This window comes from Phoxinus phoxinus (assembly GCF_949152265.1).
Source record: "Phoxinus phoxinus genome assembly, contig: scaffold_75, whole genome shotgun sequence".
Taxonomy (NCBI): Eukaryota; Metazoa; Chordata; class Actinopteri; order Cypriniformes; family Leuciscidae; genus Phoxinus; species Phoxinus phoxinus.
In genome coordinates, this window is record NW_027639413.1 from 71,378 (window position 1) to 92,413 (window position 21,036).

General features: G+C 40.6%; 1 long non-coding RNA gene across 1 annotated transcript; it reads right to left on the minus strand.

The window, feature by feature from the left end:
* Nucleotides 1-20,832, minus strand: LOC306994247. The gene is made up of 3 exons (XR_013796643.1): nucleotides 20,802-20,832; nucleotides 235-367; nucleotides 1-149 (listed from the first exon to the last, which is right to left on the minus strand). It is a non-coding gene; the product is annotated as an uncharacterized lncRNA (long non-coding RNA).
* Nucleotides 20,833-21,036: the final 204 nt, after the last annotated feature.

The window sequence follows — 21,036 nt, forward strand, 5'->3', positions numbered from 1 at the left end:
TGTGAGAGTTGATTTACTCCTGAAGCGTCACAGAGGATCTCATGATCCAGATTCACACAGCGAGACGTGACGAGGCGATCAGATGAAACTGAAGTAACAGGATCACTCAGTGTTTCAGGAGCTGATGGATCTACTAACAGATGTCCGTCCTGAACACACCAAACACAAGAGGATCAAGAGTGAGTGTGTGTTTGTGTGTGTGTGTATGTGTGTGTGTGTGTGTATAATATTCACCTCTGAGAACCAGCCCTGCTCACAGTCTGCATTGAGTGTGTGATTCAGTAAATCAGAGGGAAGTTTGAACACAAACCCCTCCTCAGTCTCAATCTCTCCGCAGGACACACTGATGTTCATGTTGCAGAAGAAGCTGTTATATAAATCACAGAACAAATTATTGCATATTATATTGCGTGACAGGTGTTTTTTTAGAGCAAACAATTTGGAAACGTGTGAAAAAGGTGTAATGATGTGCATTTAAAGCGGTGAAAATGTTAGTCTCATCTCCTGTAATTTCTCTTCATTAAGTTCTCTTTTTTTTAACTAAAAATAAATTGAAAAAACTTTTCACATTCAGAAGTGCTTTTTACCTGCAGCATTTTACCAACTGACGGCAAATAAACATCCAAAATAGAATGACAAAATATACATAAACATTTAAAACATTGAAATCATAAGTATTCATTTCTTTTTAGAAAGTGTACGTCTTTTTCTAGTGGCTCCTGAAAGCGAGACTACCGTCAAACTTGTTTTCCACTACACGAGTTCACAGAAGAATAAAATATTCATATTTATGGTTAAATATGCTCATCACATTAAAACGGGCATGTTAGACCAGGCCACTGGAGCCGAGATTCGCACCGATGTTACGGTTTACCCCTAAAACAGGCAAGAGTGGAAAATGATCATCGAAAAATTATTTCATGTCCCTTTTGATGTCATCTGGACTTAAGTAAAACATATCCAATGGATTTTTTTCAATATTTGATATAGTTTGGATTTTATGAGTTGTACCTCCCGGGATATGATGACCTATTAGGGTAAAAAAAGGCCCAAGTCATCAATGTTTCTGTGATCTGTTTGATGCAAAAAAAATAAAAAAAATATGCCGCATGTATAACAGGTCTAAGTGTCCTAAGATTGAGGCATATATGTTTCTTATATTTTTTCACTGCTGAACAGTTTTCGTCTTCAACCTCAGGTGTGGGAATCTCTTGCCCTTGAGGTCCACTGTCCCTCAGGCGTTAGCTCCATCTCTAATCAATCATATAATGTAATTTATGATACAACTTGATTTGCTCTTATCATCCGATCGTGGTTGTATCTCTCTATTAGTGTTACTTGATCTTAGTGCTGCATTTTACACTATCAACCACAACATCCTTTTAAATAGACTTGAAAATTATGTTGGCATTAGTGGAATTGCACTAGCATGGTTTAAATCATACTTATCTGACCGTTATCAGTTTGTAGCAGTAAATGACGAGATGTCTTATCAATCACAAGTTCAGTATGGCGTACCACAAGGCTCAGTACTAGGACCGCTGCTGTTCACTCTGTACATGCTACCATTAGGAGATATTATTAGGAAGCATAGACGCACTGTCTATGTAAATCTAGACTAAAAACACATCTCTTTGACCTAGATAGCATACACATAACACATTATAGACTTCTATAACTCAATGTTAGGCTGCATAGTTTAGGTCAGCCGGGCCCGGGAACACTTCCCATAAATCCTGATGTACTCGGTACATCATAAGAAGGATGGCGTCTACACTAATATTAGTCTCTTTGTCTATCCCGAGGTTTTCCCGCAGCCTGCCGGATCCAGGCCGTATCCAGATCTGATGAAGGACCAGCGCCCGGACACAACGACACCGCTGTCCTGAAGTGTCCACTAGTCTCTCCCCGTGAAGGCCTTCTTCCCTTTACCTTTATACAGATAATACTTTGTCGGGATAATTCCGGCTCACATGGCTACAAGGACGCGATGAATAATTCTGTATTAAACATTTTTAAGGCCAGACAAGTAATTTGTTGAGGTCATTTTGTAAAGAAAGACTACATGCCCACGCACATATTCAAACGCGCATACCTGAGTATATAGACTAAATACGTAATACACATGTGCAGAGATAACTTTGCACATAACTTTTAACTTGAGATAACTTTTTTTAAAATGTTCAACGTTTGTAGATTGGAATCTATTTTAGGGTTTGCGTTCTCGAGCCACCAGCCACTGTTGTCGTGCGAATGAGCAGCCGGAGCGTGTTAAGGTTTTTCTGTTAGAACGGTGTCCTGTTAGCAGCCCGTAAGTTAATAACTAATGATCTTTGCAACGGAAGTGAATCATTGAGGTTGCGTCATGACTGAATGTGTGACGGAATACACGGAAGCTACAAAGGGACGCCGGCACACAACAGCGTCAGCTTCTGTGATGAAGCAAGTCCCAGGGAGGGGAAGGGATGGCGGAGGGACACAGTGTTTCGTTCCCTTCTCAGGGAGTAAGGGTTACAGTCGTAACCCGAGGTGTTCCCTTTCGAGGGAACTCGAACTGCGTCGACTACCGACACTTTGGGGAACGAGTACCCACTATGCCACAATGAGCCCTGCCTGCCCCAGTGTGAAGCTGCGCATAGGCACACTAATGGTATGTTCACGCGTTTGACGCAAATTCCCGTCTGCCGCCCAAGTCGAAAAATCTGAACTCCTGCGTCAATTCATGCTGCGTTAACCAATCAGGAATCTGCTTGCTTCACATGGCATAAAGTGACATAGAATTATGATCGCTCCGATGCGGGACAGCAGGTCATCAAACTGGGCGCGGGACAGGCGGAAGTACCGCTGAAAGCGGCCGTCATCCAGGCGCAGCTCCTGGAGCAAATGGTGAAAAACTCACCAAACTGGGTTCGCCTCCGAAGGGTCTGGTGGACCCAAATACTGCGATGATCCCCACACCACCGTTCTGCTCTCCAGAGCAAATACAGAGCGGTGACTCTCTCGATAAATGATCGATCAACATCAGACATCTTGTAAAAAGATGGCCGCCAACGGGTTTCTAAACTTTTTAAACTTTCGCCTTCACGCGCGTAAATTTAGCTTAAAACTTATGTTTTTATGCCAGTCAATTTCGCTCTTGACGCGCGAATGGACACAAAGTGGTCAAGCGTATAACTAGACGCGGCATGCACGAATTTGACGCACTATTTGCGTCCGGTGTGAGCGCACACTTAGGATGAGAGCACTAGAGTGCCTGGCATAGAGGGGATGTCCAGACTGTAGAACCTAATAAAAGAGTGAGGGGTGACCCATCCTGCTGTGGCCAAAGGTGAATGCAAACTGCGCACCTGATATGCCATAGATATAGCCTGAACAATCCAATTGCTGATGCTTTGTTTGGATGCGGGAAGCCCCTTCTTGGGTGACCTGAATGACACCAGCAACTGGTCTGACTTCCGCCATAAAGAATTCTGAAGATACATTTTTAAAGATAGTGCAGAGCAAATGAAGCCTTTCCTCATCCGCCATCACCTGAGGTGGAGGATGAAACACCTGCAGAACCGTAGGCCGGGCCACATTAGATGCTACTTTAGGCCCACAGGCCGGCCTGAGATGCAAGATAGCCCTACAGGCACCCGTGAGATATAGAGAGCGCCTGAAGATCTCCTACTCTCCTCAGAGAAGTAATGGCTGATAAAAAGGCTACCTTGAGGGAAAGGTTCTTGGCCTCAGCCGACTCCAGAGGTTAGAAGGGGGCCTTGACCAGGCCTTCAAGAACCACTGCCAGGTCCCATGAGGGAACCCTGGTACGAGCCGCAGGCCTCATCCTCCGAGACCCCCGGAGGAACCGCACGACCAGCTGATGTCTCCCAGAGGCCCATCACCCAGAGGAGCGTGGGAAGCAGCAATGGCAGGTACACCTTGAGTGTGGACGGGGTAAGACCAGCCGAGAAGCGATCTTGGAGGAGCTCCAGCACTGAAGCCACCAGGCAGTTAACTGGGTCCACCTCACGCTCTCTACACCAAACGGTGAAAACATTCAATTTTAGGCCGTACAATTTCCTCGTGGAGGGAGCTCTAGAGTCAAGTCAAGTCATCTTCATTTATATAGCGCTTTTAACAATGTAGATTGATTCAAATCTGCTTTACAGAGATAAACGTATAATTTAAGGTAACAGATTGTTTTGGCTTTATAGCGGTTCTTGAATAATGTTACTTTCCAGCTAAAGTTAGTTTTGATTGATTCACTTCCGTCGAAAGGATAATTTGTTATTAAATTAGGGGCCGCTAAGACGACACCGTTCTCTCTACACAGACTTTAAACGCGAACCTGTGAGAAACGCTGATGGCGCTCACGTGCGCATCAAGAATTAATTCTATGTGCTTTTGAATATATGTGCGCATGTTTGTAATTCTCTACAAACCAAGCCTTAAACTACTTGTCCTGCCTATAAATTTGATACAGAATTTTATTTGATCACTACGGGGAGATACGCGAAATTTCCAGAATGCTTTATCTGTAGAGTGGTACAGGGATCCTCCATAGGGAGAGGCTAGTTGGCACTTCAACGGTGCGGTGTCAACGGGTCCAGGCGAAGGTCCTTCATCAGATCTGGACCTGGATCCGGCAGGCTGCGGGAAAACCTCGGGATAAACAAAGACACTAAAATTAGCATAGATGCCATTCTTCTTATGATGTAACGAGTACATCAGGATTTATGGGAAGTGTTCCCAGTTCCGGCTGACCTAATCTTTGCAGCCTAACATTGAGTTATAGAAGTCTATAATGCATTATGTGAATGCTAGGCCAAAGAGATCTCTTTAATCTAGATTTGAACTGACAGAGTGTGTCTGCTTCCCGGACAATGTTAGGAAGTCTGATCCAAAGTTTTGGTGCTAAGTAGGAAAAAGATCTACTGCCAGCAGTCGATTTTTGATATTTTAGGTATTATTAACTGGCCGGAATTTTGAGATCGCAATAGACGTGAAGGACTATAATGCGTTAAGAGCTCGCTCAAGTACTGCGGAGCAAAACCATTTAGTGCTTTGTAAGTAATCAGCAATATTTTAAAATGTATACGATGTTTAATAGGCAGCCAATGCAGTGTTGACAGAACGGGGCTAATATGGTCATACTTCCTGGTTCTGGTAAGAACTCGAGCTGCTGCGTTTTGGACCAGCTGTAGTTTGTTTATTAAGCGTGCAGGGCAACCACCCAGTAGAGCATTACAATAATCTAGCCTTGAGGTCATGAACGCATGAATTATTTGTCAGCATTTGTCAATGAGAGCATATGGCGTAATTTAGATATATTTTTAATATAGAGCCAAAGTATGGTCTCGACTACTCCTGCTGACAGGCCGGGCTCTCGGTACTGTGCCGCTCAGGGGCCAGACCCACAGTTTCCACAGCTCTGGCCGAGGGGGAACTATTGCCTGCGTCAGCGGGTCCCTCCTGATAGGAATCTCCCATGGAGGGCCGTCTAGGAGCAATATAATGTCGGAGAACCATACTTGGGCCGGCCACAACGGGCTACTAGTGGTAAACTGACCCTCTCTAGAACTCCCGGGAACAGAGCGATTGGGGTAACAGCCTCGGCCACGTCTGCACCATGGCATCCAACCCCAGCGGGCTGATGTGTGAGGGAGAACCACGCCCACTAAGCAAAATGATGTCCAAAATACGTCTTTTCAACGTCTTTGTCAGAAAAGTCGGACGTTGAAAAGACGTCCACTGAGGAGCCAGAATGAAAGTTTTTATGACGTCTTTTTTTGACGTGTTCTGCACGTCCGATTTAGACGTTCATGGACCCTTCGTACAAGATTAAAAACTAGTTCAAATGTGGCCATTGTGGACATACTTTCAACATCATTTATGGTCTCATTTAGACATAATCACTTTGACTATTGTCAGATGATCTTAGTGAGAACGCCGGGTTCACACCGCACGCAGAAGCGACACGGTAGTGGCGCGGAACGGAGGCCGCTTCCTTTCGGCGCCCATGTTAACCTATGGTGTCGTTCACACCAGACGCGGAGCGCCGCGGCATGCTGCGGCCGGCCCGCGCCGTGAAGCGCCAGTTTCGGCGTCTAGTCTATTTTTTGCGCGAACCGCGAATGATCCGCGTCAATTTTCAAATTAAAATACCGCGAGAACACACAAACAAACAGGGAAACAGCGAGAGAGGCAGGCAGGAGTTGATAAGTGAAAATGAATGATGTCAAATTACTCGCACTGCAACAGGAAGAGGAAAATAGATTTAATAAATTTGAAGAGAGGATGTATATTTCAACGGTATCTACACTACTACTGTCTACCATATTCTCTCTCTGGCTGCGTGTGTGTCTCGACAACGGATTAATAAAAGAAGTGTACAAACTTCTTGGTTACAGAAACAAGGTGTATTCATTTTATGAGGTTATTTACTTACCCATGATGTAAAAAAAATAGCTCTGAATAAACAACAACTGAGCAGAAGCGCTTGTCGACCTCCGTGAAGAATACGCGTCTGGTGTGAACAGGCACGCGCCGGACCGTGCATGATTTTCCGTTCCGCGCCGCTTCCGCGTCCGGTGTGAACCCCAACAGAGGTTTAGATGTTGATATTTGTTTAATTTGAAGTGTCAGCATTGTGGTGATCAGTGTTTGCTTTAGTTGGGCTCTTGGTCCCCTTTCCTTCTACTTTAGCTTTTGTTTGACTTCTTTAATTGTGTTTGTATAACACAATTGTTGTGGCATATAAAGCAAACAATTTGGAGATCAGGTGTTTTCAGCTTATTGATGATGGTGAAATCATCACAAAAGTAGCATCTGATGTTGTCAGATACTTTGGCATTCATAACCACCATCTTTGTGGCTGCAATATTGGAACCAAAAACCTTAAAATTAACACTTCTTTGAAGGTGTATAAAAAACATGTGCGCATGATGTTTTGAGCGAATGTATCATTTAGTCACATACAGACATCAATATTTTGCATATGAGTCACAACAATGGTGACAATAAAAAAAAGCTTCATGCTGCAATGCATGATGGGTAGCTTTTAACCTCATCCTTAATTCCCAAGCTTTTTTGTTTTTATTGTCACCGTTATGGTGATTCATATCCAAAATCTCTATGTCTGTGTGTGACTAGATGATACAAACCCTTGCTCAAACTGTTCATGTGCATATGCTTTTTTTCTACCTTCAAGCAAGTGATAATTTTCATGCTATCAGCACAAATAATGCAGATCCACAAGGTTGGTTAATATGAATGCCAAATATAAACACAATACTTTAAATACACTATTGGATGCCCATTTTTTCATGATTATGTCATCATCAACATGAGCTGATAAAGCCTCATACTGTATCTTGGCTTTTCTCTGCAACAACAATTATGTTACATACACACAAGTACAGCAGCCAAAGAAAAGCTAAAGTAGAAGGAAAGGGGACCAAGCAAACTAAAGCAAACACTGATCACCACAATGGTGAAACTTCAAATTAAACAAATATCAACATCTAAACCTCTGTTAATTCTAATTCTTATATGTTAGTTGTGCTATTGTAGGCCATATGGAGTGTGTAATATGTTAGTTGTGCTATTTTAGACCGTATGGAGTGTGTAATATGTTAGTTGTGCTATTGTAGGCCATATGGAGTGTGTAATATGTCAGTTGTTCTATTTTAGACCGTATGGAGTGTGTAATATGTTAGTTGTGCTATTTTAGACCGTATGGAGTGTGTAATATGTCAGTTGTGCTATTTTAGACCGTATGGAGTGTGTAATATGTTAGTTGTGCTATTTTAGACCGTATGGAGTGTGTAATATGTTAGTTGTTCTATTTTAGACCGTATGGAGTGTGTAATATGTTAGTTGTGCTATTTTAGACCGTATGGAGTGTGTAATATGTCAGTTGTGCTATTTTAGACCGTATGGAGTGTGTAATATGTCAGTTGTGCTATTTTAGACCGTATGGAGTGTGTAATATGTTAGTTGTTCTATTTTAGACCGTAAGAAGTGTGTAATATGTTAGTTGTGCTATTTTAGACCGTAAGAAGTGTGTAATATGTTAGTTGTGCTATTTTAGACCGTATGGAGTGTGTAATATGTTAGTTGTGCTATTTTAGACCGTATGGAGTGTGTAATATGTCAGTTGTGCTATTTTAGACCGTATGGAGTGTGTAATATGTTAGTTGTGCTATTTTAGACCGTAAGAAGTGTGTAATATGTTAGTTGTGCTATTTTAGACCGTATGGAGTGTGTAATATGTTAGTTGTGCTATTTTAGACCGTATGGAGTGTGTAATATGTCAGTTGTGCTATTTTAGACCGTATGGAGTGTGTAATATGTTAGTTGTGCTATTTTAGACCGTATGGAGTGTGTAATATGTCAGTTGTGCTATTTTGGACCGTATGGAGTGTGTAATATGTTAGTTGTGCTATTTTAGACCGTATGGAGTGTGTAATATGTCAGTTGTGCTATTTTAGACCGTATGGAGTGTGTAATATGTCAGTTGTGCTATTTTGGACCGTATGGAGTGTGTAATATGTTAGTTGTGCTATTTTAGACCGTAAGAAGTGTGTAATATGTTAGTTGTGCTATTTTAGACCGTATGGAGTGTGTAATATGTTAGTTGTGCTATTTTAGACCGTATGGAGTGTGTAATATGTCAGTTGTGCTATTTTAGACCGTATGGAGTGTGTAATATGTTAGTTGTGCTATTTTAGACCGTATGGAGTGTGTAATATGTTAGTTGTGCTATTTTAGACCGTATGGAGTGTGTAATATATTAGTTGTGCTATTTTAGACCGTATGGAGTGTGTAATATGTTAGTTGTGCTATTTTAGACCGTATGGAGTGTGTAATATGTTAGTTGTGCTATTTTAGACCGTATGGAGTGTGTAATATGTCAGTTGTGCTATTTTAGACCGTATGGAGTGTGTAATATGTTAGTTGTGCTATTGTAGGCCATATGGAGTGTGTAATATGTTAGTTGTGCTATTTTAGACCGTATGGAGTGTGTAATATGTTAGTTGTGCTATTTTAGACCGTATGGAGTGTGTAATATGTTAGTTGTGCTATTGTAGGCCATATGGAGTGTGTAATATGTTAGTTGTGCTATTTTAGACCGTATGGAGTGTGTAATATGTTAGTTGTGCTATTTTAGACCGTATGGAGTGTGTAATATGTTAGTTGTGCTACTTTAGACCGTATGGAGTGTGTAATATGTCAGTTGTGCTATTTTAGACCGTATGGAGTGTGTAATATGTTAGTTGTGCTATTTTAGACCGTATGGAGTGTGTAATATGTCAGTTGTGCTATTTTAGACCGTATGGAGTGTGTAATATGTCAGTTGTGCTATTTTAGACCGTATGGAGTGTGTAATATGTTAGTTGTGCTATTTTGGACCGTATGGAGTGTGTAATATGTTAGTTGTGCTATTTTAGACCGTATGGAGTGTGAACGTATGGAGTGTGTAATATGTTAGTTGTGCTATTTTAGACCGTATGGAGTGTGTAATATGTTAGTTGTGCTATTTTAGACCGTATGGAGTGTGTAATATGTTAGTTGTGCTATTTTAGACCGTATGGAGTGTGTAATATGTTAGTTGTGCTATTTTAGGCCGTATGGAGTGTGTAATATGTTAGTTGTGCTATTTTAGACCGTATGGAGTGTGTAATATGTTAGTTGTGCTATTTTAGACCGTATGGAGTGTGTAATATGTTAGTTGTGCTATTTTAGGCCGTATGGAGTGTGTAATATGTTAGTTGTGCTATTTTAGACCGTATGGAGTGTGTAATATGTTAGTTGTGCTATTTTAGACCGTATGGAGTGTGTAATATGTTAGTAGTGCTATTTTGGACCGTATGGAGTGTGTAATATGTTAGTAGTGCTATTTTAGACCGTATGGAGTGTGTAATATGTTAGTAGTGCTATTTTAGACCGTATGTAGTGTGTAATATGTTAGTTGTGCTATTTTAGACCGTATGGAGTGTGTAATATGTTAGTTGTGCTATTTTAGACCGTATGGAGTGTGTAATATGTTAGTTGTGCTATTTTAGACCGTATGGAGTGTGTAATATGTTAGTTGTGCTATTTTAGACCGTATGGAGTGTGTAATATGTTAGTTGTGCTATTTTGGACCGTATGGAGTGTGTAATATGTTAGTTGTGCTATTTTGGACCGTATGTAGTGTGTAATATGTTAGTTGTGCTATTTTAGACCGTATGGAGTGTGTAATATGTTAGTTGTGCTATTTTAGACCGTATGGAGTGTGTAATATGTTAGTTGTGCTATTTTGGACCGTATGGAGTGTGTAATATGTTAGTTGTGCTATTTTGGACCGTATGTAGTGTGTAATATGTTAGTTGTGCTATTTTAGACCGTATGGAGTGTGTAATATGTTAGTTGTGCTATTTTAGACCGTATGGAGTGTGTAATATGTTAGTTGTGCTATTTTAGACCGTATGGAGTGTGTAATATGTTAGTTGTGCTATTTTAGACCGTATGGAGTGTTGTAATATGTTAGTTGTGCTATTTTGGACCGTATGGAGTGTGTAATATGTTAGTTGTGCTATTTTAGACCGTATGGAGTGTGTAATATGTTAGTTGTGCTATTTTAGGCCGTATGGAGTGTGTAATATGTTAGTTGTGCTATTTTGGACCGTATGGAGTGTGTAATATGTTAGTTGTGCTATTTTAGACCGTATGGAGTGTGTAATATGTTAGTTGTGCTATTTTGGACCGGATGGAGTGTGTAATATGTTAGTTGTGCTATTTTAGACCGTATGGAGTGTGTAATATGTTAGTTGTGCTATTTTAGACCGTATGGAGTGTGTAATATGTTAGTTGTGCTATTTTAGACCGTATGGAGTGTGTAATATGTTAGTTGTGCTATTTTAGACCGTATGGAGTGTGTAATATGTTAGTTGTGCTATTTTAGACCGTATGGAGTGTGTAATATGTTAGTTGTGCTATTTTAGACCGTATGGAGTGTGTAATATGTTAGTTGTGCTATTTTAGGCCGTATGGAGTGTGTAATATGTTAGTTGTGCTATTTTAGACCGTATGGAGTGTGTAATATGTTAGTTGTGCTATTTTAGACCGTATGGAGTGTGTAATATGTTAGTTGTGCTATTTTGGACCGTATGGAGTGTGTAATATGTTAGTTGTGCTATTTTGGACCGTATGGAGTGTGTAATATGTTAGTTGTGCTATTTTAGACCGTATGGAGTGTGTAATATGTTAGTTGTGCTATTTTAGACCGTATGGAGTGTGTAATATGTTAGTTGTGCTATTTTAGACCGTATGGAGTGTGTAATATGTTAGTTGTGCTATTTTGGACCGTATGGAGTGTGTAATATGTTAGTTGTGCTATTTTAGACCGTATGGAGTGTGTAATATGTTAGTTGTGCTATTTTGGACCGTATGGAGTGTGTAATATGTTAGTTGTGCTATTTTGGACCGTATGGAGTGTGTAATATGTTAGTTGTGCTATTTTAGACCGTATGGCTATTTTGGACCGTATGGAGTGTGTAATATGTTAGTTGTGCTATTTTAGACCGTATGGAGTGTGTAATATGTTAGTTGTGCTATTTTAGACCGTATGGAGTGTGTAATATGTTAGTTGTGCTATTGTGGACCGTATGGAGTGTGTAATATGTTAGTTGTGCTATTTTGGACCGTATGGAGTGTGTAATATGTTAGTTGTGCTATTTTAGACCGTATGGAGTGTGTAATATGTTAGTTGTGCTATTTTGGACCGTATGGAGTGTGTAATATGTTAGTTGTGCTATTTTGGACCGTATGGAGTGTGTAATATGTTAGTTGTGCTATTTTAGACCGTATGGAGTGTGTAATATGTTAGTTGTGCTATTTTGGACCGTATGGAGTGTGTAATATGTTAGTTGTGCTATTTTAGACCGTATGGAGTGTGTAATATGTTAGTTGTGCTATTTTAGACCGTATGGAGTGTGTAATATGTTAGTTGTGCTATTTTAGACCGTATGGAGTGTGTAATATGTTAGTTGTGCTATTTTAGACCGTATGGAGTGTGTAATATGTTAGTTGTGCTATTTCGGACCGTATGGAGTGTGTAATATGTTAGTTGTGCTATTTTAGACCGTATGGAGTGTGTAATATGTTAGTTGTGCTATTTTAGACCGTATGGAGTGTGTAATATGTTAGTTGTGCTATTTCGGACCGTATGGAGTGTGTAATATGTTAGTTGTGCTATTTTGGACCGTATGGAGTGTGTAATATGTTAGTTGTGCTATTTTGGACCGTATGGAGTGTGCAATATGTTAGTTGTGCTATTTTAGACCGTATGGAGTGTGTAATATGTTAGTTGTGCTATTTTGGACCGTATGGAGTGTGTAATATGTTAGTTGTGCTATTTTGGACCGTATGGAGTGTGTAATATGTTAGTTGTGCTATTTTAGACCGTATGGAGTGTGCAATATGTTAGTTGTGCTATTTTAGACCGTATGGAGTGTGTAATATGTTAGTTGTGCTATTTTAGACCGTATGGAGTGTGTAATATGTTAGTTGTGCTATTTTAGACCGTATGGAGTGTGTAATATGTTAGTTGTGCTATTTTAGACCGTATGGAGTGTGTAATATGTTAGTTGTGCTATTTTAGACCGTATGGAGTGTGTAATATGTTAGTTGTGCTATTTTAGACCGTATGGAGTGTGTAATATGTTAGTTGTGCTATTTTAGACCGTATGGAGTGTGTAATATGTTAGTTGTGCTATTTTAGACCGTATGGAGTGTGTAATATGTTAGTTGTGCTATTTTAGACCGTATGGAGTGTGTAATATGTTAGTTGTGCTTTTTTAGACCGTATGGAGTGTGTAATATGTTAGTTGTGCTATTTTGGACCGTATGGAGTGTGTAATATGTTAGTTGTGCTATTTTAGACCGTATGGAGTGTGTAATATGTTAGTTGTGCTATTTTGGACCGTATGGAGTGTGCAATATGTTAGTTGTGCTATTTTGGACCGTATGGAGTGTGTAATATGTTAGTTGTGCTATTTTGGACCGTATGGAGTGTGTAATATGTTAGTTGTGCTATTTTAGACCGTATGAAGTGTGTAATATGTTAGTTGTGCTATTTTGGACCGTATGGAGTGTGCAATATGTTAGTTGTGCTATTTTAGACCGTATGGAGTGTGCAATATGTTAGTTGTGCTATTTTAGACCGTATGGAGTGTGTAATATGTTAGTTGTGCTATTTTAGACCGTATGGAGTGTGTAATATGTTAGTTGTGCTATTTTAGACCGTATGGAGTGTGTAATATGTTAGTTGTGCTATTTTGGACCGTATGGAGTGTGTAATATGTATGTTAGTTGTGCTATTTTAGACCGTATGGAGTGTGTAATATGTATGTTAGTTGTGCTATTTTAGACCGTATGGAGTGTGTAATATGTTAGTTGTGCTATTTTAGACCGTATGGAGTGTGTAATATGTTAGTAGTGCTATTTTAGACCGTATGGAGTGTGTAATATGTTAGTTGTGCTATTTTAGACCGTATGGAGTGTGTAATATGTTAGTTGTGCTATTTTAGACCGTATGGAGTGTGTAATATGTTAGTTGTGCTATTTTAGACCGTATGGAGTGTGTAATATGTTAGTTGTGCTATTTTGGACCGTATGGAGTGTGTAATATGTTAGTTGTGCTATTTTAGACCGTATGGAGTGTGTAATATGTTAGTTGTGCTATTTTGGACCGTATGGAGTGTGTAATATGTTAGTTGTGCTATTTTAGACCGTATGGAGTGTGTAATATGTTAGTTGTGCTATTTTAGACCGTATGGAGTGTGTAATATGTTAGTTGTGCTATTTTAGACCGTATGGAGTGTGTAATATGTTAGTTGTGCTATTTTGGACCGTATGGAGTGTGTAATATGTTAGTTGTGCTATTTTAGACCGTATGGAGTGTGTAATATGTTAGTTGTGCTATTTTGGACCGTATGGAGTGTGTAATATGTTAGTTGTGCTATTTTGGACCGTATGGAGTGTGTAATATGTTAGTTGTGCTATTTTAGACCGTATGGAGTGTGTAATATGTTAGTTGTGCTATTTTAGACCGTATGGAGTGTGTAATATGTTAGTTGTGCTATTTTAGACCGTATGGAGTGTGTAATATGTTAGTTGTGCTATTTTGGACCGTATGGAGTGTGTAATATGTTAGTTGTGCTATTTTAGACCGTATGGAGTGTGTAATATGTTAGTTGTGCTATTTTAGACCGTATGGAGTGTGTAATATGTTAGTTGTGCTATTTTAGACCGTATGGAGTGTGTAATATGTTAGTTGTGCTATTTTAGACCGTATGGAGTGTGTAATATGTTAGTTGTGCTATTTTAGACCGTATGGAGTGTGTAATATGTTAGTTGTGCTATTTTAGACCGTATGGAGTGTGTAATATGTTAGTTGTGCTATTTTGGACCGTATGGAGTGTGTAATATGTTAGTTGTGCTATTTTAGACCGTATGGAGTGTGTAATATGTTAGTTGTGCTATTTTGGACCGTATGGAGTGTGTAATATGTTAGTTGTGCTATTTTAGACCGTATGGAGTGTGTAATATGTTAGTTGAGCTATTTTAGACCGTATGGAGTGTGTAATATGTTAGTTGTGCTATTTTAGACCGTATGGAGTGTGTAATATGTTAGTTGTGCTATTTTGGACCGTATGGAGTGTGTAATATGTTAGTTGTGCTATTTTGGACCGTATGGAGTGTGTAATATGTTAGTTGTGCTATTTTAGACCGTATGGAGTGTGTAATATGTTAGTTGTGCTATTTTAGACCGTATGGAGTGTGTAATATGTTAGTTGTGCTATTTTAGACCGTATGGAGTGTGTAATATGTTAGTTGTGCTATTTTAGACCGTATGGAGTGTGTAATATGTTAGTTGTGCTATTTTAGACCGTATGGAGTGTGTAATATGTTAGTTGTGCTATTTTAGACCGTATGGAGTGTGTAATATGTTAGTTGTGCTATTTTGGACCGTATGGAGTGTGTAATATGTTAGTTGTGCTATTTTAGACCGTATGGAGTGTGTAATATGTTAGTTGTGCTATTTTAGACAGTATGGAGTGTGTAATATGTTAGTTGTGCTATTTTGGACCGTATGGAGTGTGTAATATGTTAGTTGTGCTATTTTAGACAGTATGGAGTGTGTAATATGCTAGTTGTGCTATTTTGGACCGTATGGAGTGTGTAATATGTTAGTTGTGCTATTTTAGACCGTATGGAGTGTGTAATATGTTAGTTGTGCTATTTTAGACCGTATGGAGTGTGTAATATGTTAGTTGTGCTATTTTGGACCGTATGGAGTGTGTAATATGTTAGTTGTGCTATTTTGGACCGTATGGAGTGTGTAATATGTTAGTTGTGCTATTTTGGACCGTATGGAGTGTGTAATATGTTAGTTGTGCTATTTTGGACCGTATGGAGTGTGTAATATGTTAGTTGTGCTATTTTGGACCGTATGGAGTGTGTAATATGTTAGTTGTGCTATTTTAGACCGTATGGAGTGTGTAATATGTTAGTTGTGCTATTTTGGACCGTATGGAGTGTGTAATATGTTAGTTCTGCTATTTTAGACAGTATGGAGTGTGTAATATGCTAGTTGTGCTATTTTGGACCGTATGGAGTGTGTAATATGTTAGTTGTGCTATTTTAGACCGTATGGAGTGTGTAATATGTTAGTTGTGCTATTTTAGACCGTATGGAGTGTGTAATATGTTAGTTGTGCTATTTTAGACCGTATGGAGTGTGTAATATGTTAGTTGTGCTATTTTAGACCGTATGGAGTGTGTAATATGTTAGTTGTGCTATTTTAGACAGTATGGAGTGTGTAATATGTTAGTTGTGCTATTTTGGACCGTATGGAGTGTGTAATATGTTAGTTGTGCTATTTTAGACAGTATGGAGTGTGTAATATGCTAGTTGTGCTATTTTGGACCGTATGGAGTGTGTAATATGTTAGTTGTGCTATTTTAGACCGTATGGAGTGTGTAATATGTTAGTTGTGCTATTTTAGACCGTATGGAGTGTGTAATATGTTAGTTGTGCTATTTTAGACAGTATGGAGTGTGTAATATGTTAGTTGTGCTATTTTGGACCGTATGGAGTGTGTAATATGTTAGTTGTGCTATTTTAGACAGTATGGAGTGTGTAATGTCACGGGGTGACAAATAATCCCCGGAACTGATTCCACCAGAGAAGTGTTCCCGCCGGGGCACTTTCAGTGTAACACTGTCCCCGGGCCGGTGTGTGTGTCTGTTGTCATGACAACTAAACGGCAGATTGGCAACAGGTGTGGGGACTTCACTTTGAGTGCCTGATTGAGGCCACGCCAGCATTTTGAGAGGATAAAACACAAGGGGAAGAGAAGGTTGGGGTTGTTGTTCCTCCTCCGTTGATCTGGAGTGTTCTCTCTCCGCGTTGTGTGGTTGTTTCTTTGTCTTCCCCCGGCGATCTGGTGTGGTTCTCTCCCGTTGGGAAATGTTTGTGGAGTGTTGCAGCTGAAGGATCATCGTGAAAGAAGAGGAGTGTTGCTTGTGGGATCCGAGGGCAGTTGTGAAGAGTGGAATTCGTCGTCTGGACTGGGAAAGAGTGAGATGAGTGATTGACAAATTGAATCTCATAAACGCATGTTTTCTACACTAAATTGGATACTGGTTTGAAGTGCTTGGATCACGTTGTATACATCGCACTGAGTGAAATAGACTGATTCCTTGTCGATCTCTAGCCTCCCCCTCGGCCATTGAAACCAGCGAAGTGAAGCCGCTTGTAGTGGTGAGGAAATTATTCACTGCATCTGTCCCAACTCTGACTGTCATCGGCTCTTCAGATCGAGACCTCTGGGTGAGTGTTGGCCTTACTTTGCACTTGAAGAGTGGATTTGTAGTGCTGAAATTGACGTTTCCCATCACGTTGCATGTTTGGAATTGGACTGTCGTGTGTGTGTGGAAGATTTACCTTTTATCGCCGTGCACTCCCCATGTGTTATGCTGGTCTACCGTCCATCATAAGAGTCTAGCAAGATCGATTGCAGTCACCTGTTGGATGTCAGAAGGAAAAGCCCCCGTGCGCCCACTACACGTGAGAACTGTTTTCCTCTGCTTGGAGTTTATGCTGTCTGTCCCAGTGAGAACCCTGCTCAGCTTATGACTTTGTCTCCTGCCACCCCTGTGAGAGCTGTTCACCTCTATTTGAAGTGTTGACTCCGTCTGTTCCAGTGAACGCCCGCTCAGCTTGTGACTTTGTCCCCTGCAACACACGTGAGAACTGTTTACCTCTGCTTGAAGTTTGAATGCTGTCTGCCCCAGTGAAAGCCCTGTTCAGCTTATGACTCTGTCTCCTGCCACCAACGTGAGAGCTGTTCACCTCTATTTGAAGTGTTGACTCCGTCTGTTCCAGTGAACGCCCGCTCAGCTTGTGACTTTGTCCCCTGCAACTCACGTGAGAACTGTTTATCTCTGCTTGAAGTCTGTGTGCTGTCTGCCCCAGTGAAAGCCCTGTTCAGCTTATGACTCTGTCTCCTGCCACCAACGTGAGAGCTGTTCACCTCTATTTGAAGTGTTGACTCCGTCTGTTCCAGTGAACGCCCGCTCAGCTTGTGACTTTGTCCCCTGCAACACACGTGAGAACTGTTTACCTCTGCTTGAAGTTTGAATGCTGTCTGCCCCAGTGAAAGCCCTGCTCAGCTTATGACTCTGTCTCCTGCCACCAACGTGAGAGCTGTTCACCTCTATTTGAAGTGTTGACTCCGTCTGTTCCAGTGAACGCCCGCTCAGCTTGTGACTTTGTCCCCTGCAACTCACGTGAGAACTGTTTACCTCTGCTTGAAGTTTGAATGCTGTCTGTCCCAGTGAAAGCCCTGTTCAGCTATTGACTCTGTCTCCTGCCACCCATGTGAGAGCTATTCACCTCTATTTGAAGCGTTGATTCTGTCTGGGCCAGCCAAAGCCCCGCTCCGCTTGTGACTTGAGTCTGCTGTAGCCCTGAAACCCACCTGTATGGTGCGAAGTGCCCGCCCTTTACAACTCCTGTGATACCCACCTGTTCAGTACCTACCACTGTGAGTTGGCACCAGCGCCAGAAGGAAGTAAGCCTGACTCATTTACTCACCTGTGATACCCACCTGTTCAGTACCTGCCACTGCGAGTTGGCACCAGCGCCAGAAGGAAGTGAGCCTGACCCCCCACTTGCCTTGGATTCCTGGGAAGAGGAAGGAAGAGGAATTTTAGATTAGGATTTTCAAATTGTTTTTATATTTAATAAAGCCTGTCATTCTTTTTATTCCTGTCTCCTGCCTCCTCCTTTGACACGCTCCTCAGGGTGATCCTGGTCTAGGGGTGGGTGCAGTCTGGCTTGGCCCACCTCGACCTGTGACAGTAATATGCTAGTTGTGCTATTTTGGACCGTATGGAGTGTGTAATATGTTAGTTGTGCTATTTTAGACCGTATGGAGTGTGTAATATGTCAGTTGTGCTATTTTAGACCGTATGGAGTGTGTAATATGTTAGTTGTGCTATTTTGGACCGTATGGAGTGTGTAATATGTTAGTTGTGCTATTTTAGACCGTATGGAGTGTGTAATATGTTAGTTGTGCTATTTTGGACCGTATGGAGTGTGTAATATGTTAGTTGTGCTATTTTAGACCGTATGGAGTGTGTAATATGTTAGTTGTGCTATTTTGGACCGTATGGAGTGTGTAATATGTTAGTTGTGCTATTTTAGACAGTATGGAGTGTGTAATATGCTAGTTGTGCTATTTTAGACCGTATGGAGTGTGTAATATGTTAGTTGTGCTATTTTGGACCGTATGGAGTGTGTAATATGTTAGTTGTGCTATTTTAGACCGTATGGAGTGTGTAATATGTTAGTTGTGCTATTTTGGACCGTATGGAGTGTGTAATATGTTAGTTGTGCTATTTTGGACCGTATGGAGTGTGTAATATGTTAGTTGTGCTATTTTAGACCGTATGGAGTGTGTAATATGTTAGTTGTGCTATTTTAGACCGTATGGAGTGTGTAATATGTTAGTTGTGGATTTGCAGGGTAGTGGTGTGTGTGCATGATCTCATTTGTGCAATATGCATACTTCTAAGAACTCGCAATATGTGAGTTGTAACTATATGAGAGGAGGTGTTGAGATATGTTTATTCTTTGTAACTTTGTGTTTTGTGTTGTCTCTGTAGCCTAAAGCTGTGGACTGGACAGAGTCCAAAACAAATTTCCCTTCTCCGGACAATAAAGTATATATTATCTTATTATCTTATCTCACTAAGATCATCTGACAATAGTCAAAGTGATTATGTCTAAATGAGACCATAAATGATGTTGAAAATATGTCCACAATGACCACATTTGAACTAGTTTTTAATCTTGTACGAACTAAGGGTTCATGAACGTCTAAATCGGACGTGCAGAACACATCAAAAAAAGACGTCATAAAAATTTTCATTCTGGCTCCTCAGTGGCCGTCTTGTCAACGTCCGACTTTTGTGACAAAGACGTTGAAAAGACGTGTTTTGGACATCATTTTGCTTAGTGGGACAGTGTCTCGAGACGCAAACAGATCCACTTCCACTGGTCCAAACCTCTAGCCATACTGACTCCTCCAGCTCCTCATATGCAGGGACATGGAGTGGCGAGTCGTCCATAACCCGCGCCTGCGACGCTGAGCAGGGAAGCAGGACGGCCCGCGCATCGGGTTCTCCGCATTTCTAGATTGATTCAATGCCAACTTCAATTTTATTTTCCTGAAGATATTTCATAAAAATACATTTTTTAATAACTTTACCAATACGTTGAAGCTACTTATAACCATTTTTTTCATTGTGACACTAATTAATTCTAAATTTAAAATAAATTGCCAGGTGTCAGCTTTTAAAGTAGATCGTACTTGTGCTTTTAGTCCAAAAAGTCAATGGTGACCAACAGTGTGAATTTCAGCGTTGAAATCTGACGGTCGTGTGTGTGTGCCACAGTGGCGCACACACACACACACACACACACACACACACACACACACACACACACACACACACACACACACACACACACACACACACACACACACACACAGTCTATTTCCGACTATCGTGTGCATCTCTGATGATGAAAAACACTGATCGTGTGTTTAAAAAAAAGCATAGATCACACACGTGCGCTCGCAACAGAACAAAACCAGGAAGCGTCATAGCGAAGCGATCGCGTTCTAGCGAGGCATTATAGCGTCATTACTGCGGCGAAAATGATAATTTAGTCAATGTAGCCTACTTTATTGCCAGATCTTTGTGATGTAAAAAAAGAAGAGGCTATTTCGCTATATTGAAAAATGTACTTGACTAGAGCTGAATTTCTCAGAGTGATCAGAAAGATGAAGGACATTAGCTACGATTAAAACTGTTTTTAAAAAGATATTTCAGACTTTTTTTTGCGGCTTTGAAAAGTGAAAGAGTATTTCGAGGACCCGCGCGGGAAACGAGGAGGCTGCAGATGCTGATGATGATAAAGAATATTAAAAACAGCATTTGAGATCATGTCCAGCATCAGGAACAACGAGTCGCTGATTTACTTTACAGGCGCGCAAGTTATACATGTTCAGAAGAGTCACGCGCGTTGTTCATAGTAAACATGTTACACTCCAGCATCCCTTCTTCTTCTGCAAGAATACTTCATCTTTTTTGGCAATATGCCTATCTATGGTTTATGAACCTGGCAATCAGGAAAACGGTTCAGGGTCAAACTGCATTTAAACATATAATATAGGCTGTATATAAAACACATCTTACCTTAAGCGGGTCGTTTGCTAAATGAGATGAATGAAGGAATGAATGAAACTGCATCCTGAACGTATAGCGCGAGCGGCAGCTGACGTCACTCGGGGGGAGGAGCCAATGCGTGTGTGTGTGTTCACTGTGTGGAGATGGCAGCAGGGGCCATTTCATTTCATCATCACAATGTTTTAGTTTAAGTTTCCCAGAACAATAAAGAAGATTATTCAGCAGCTAAAATAATAGACTATTT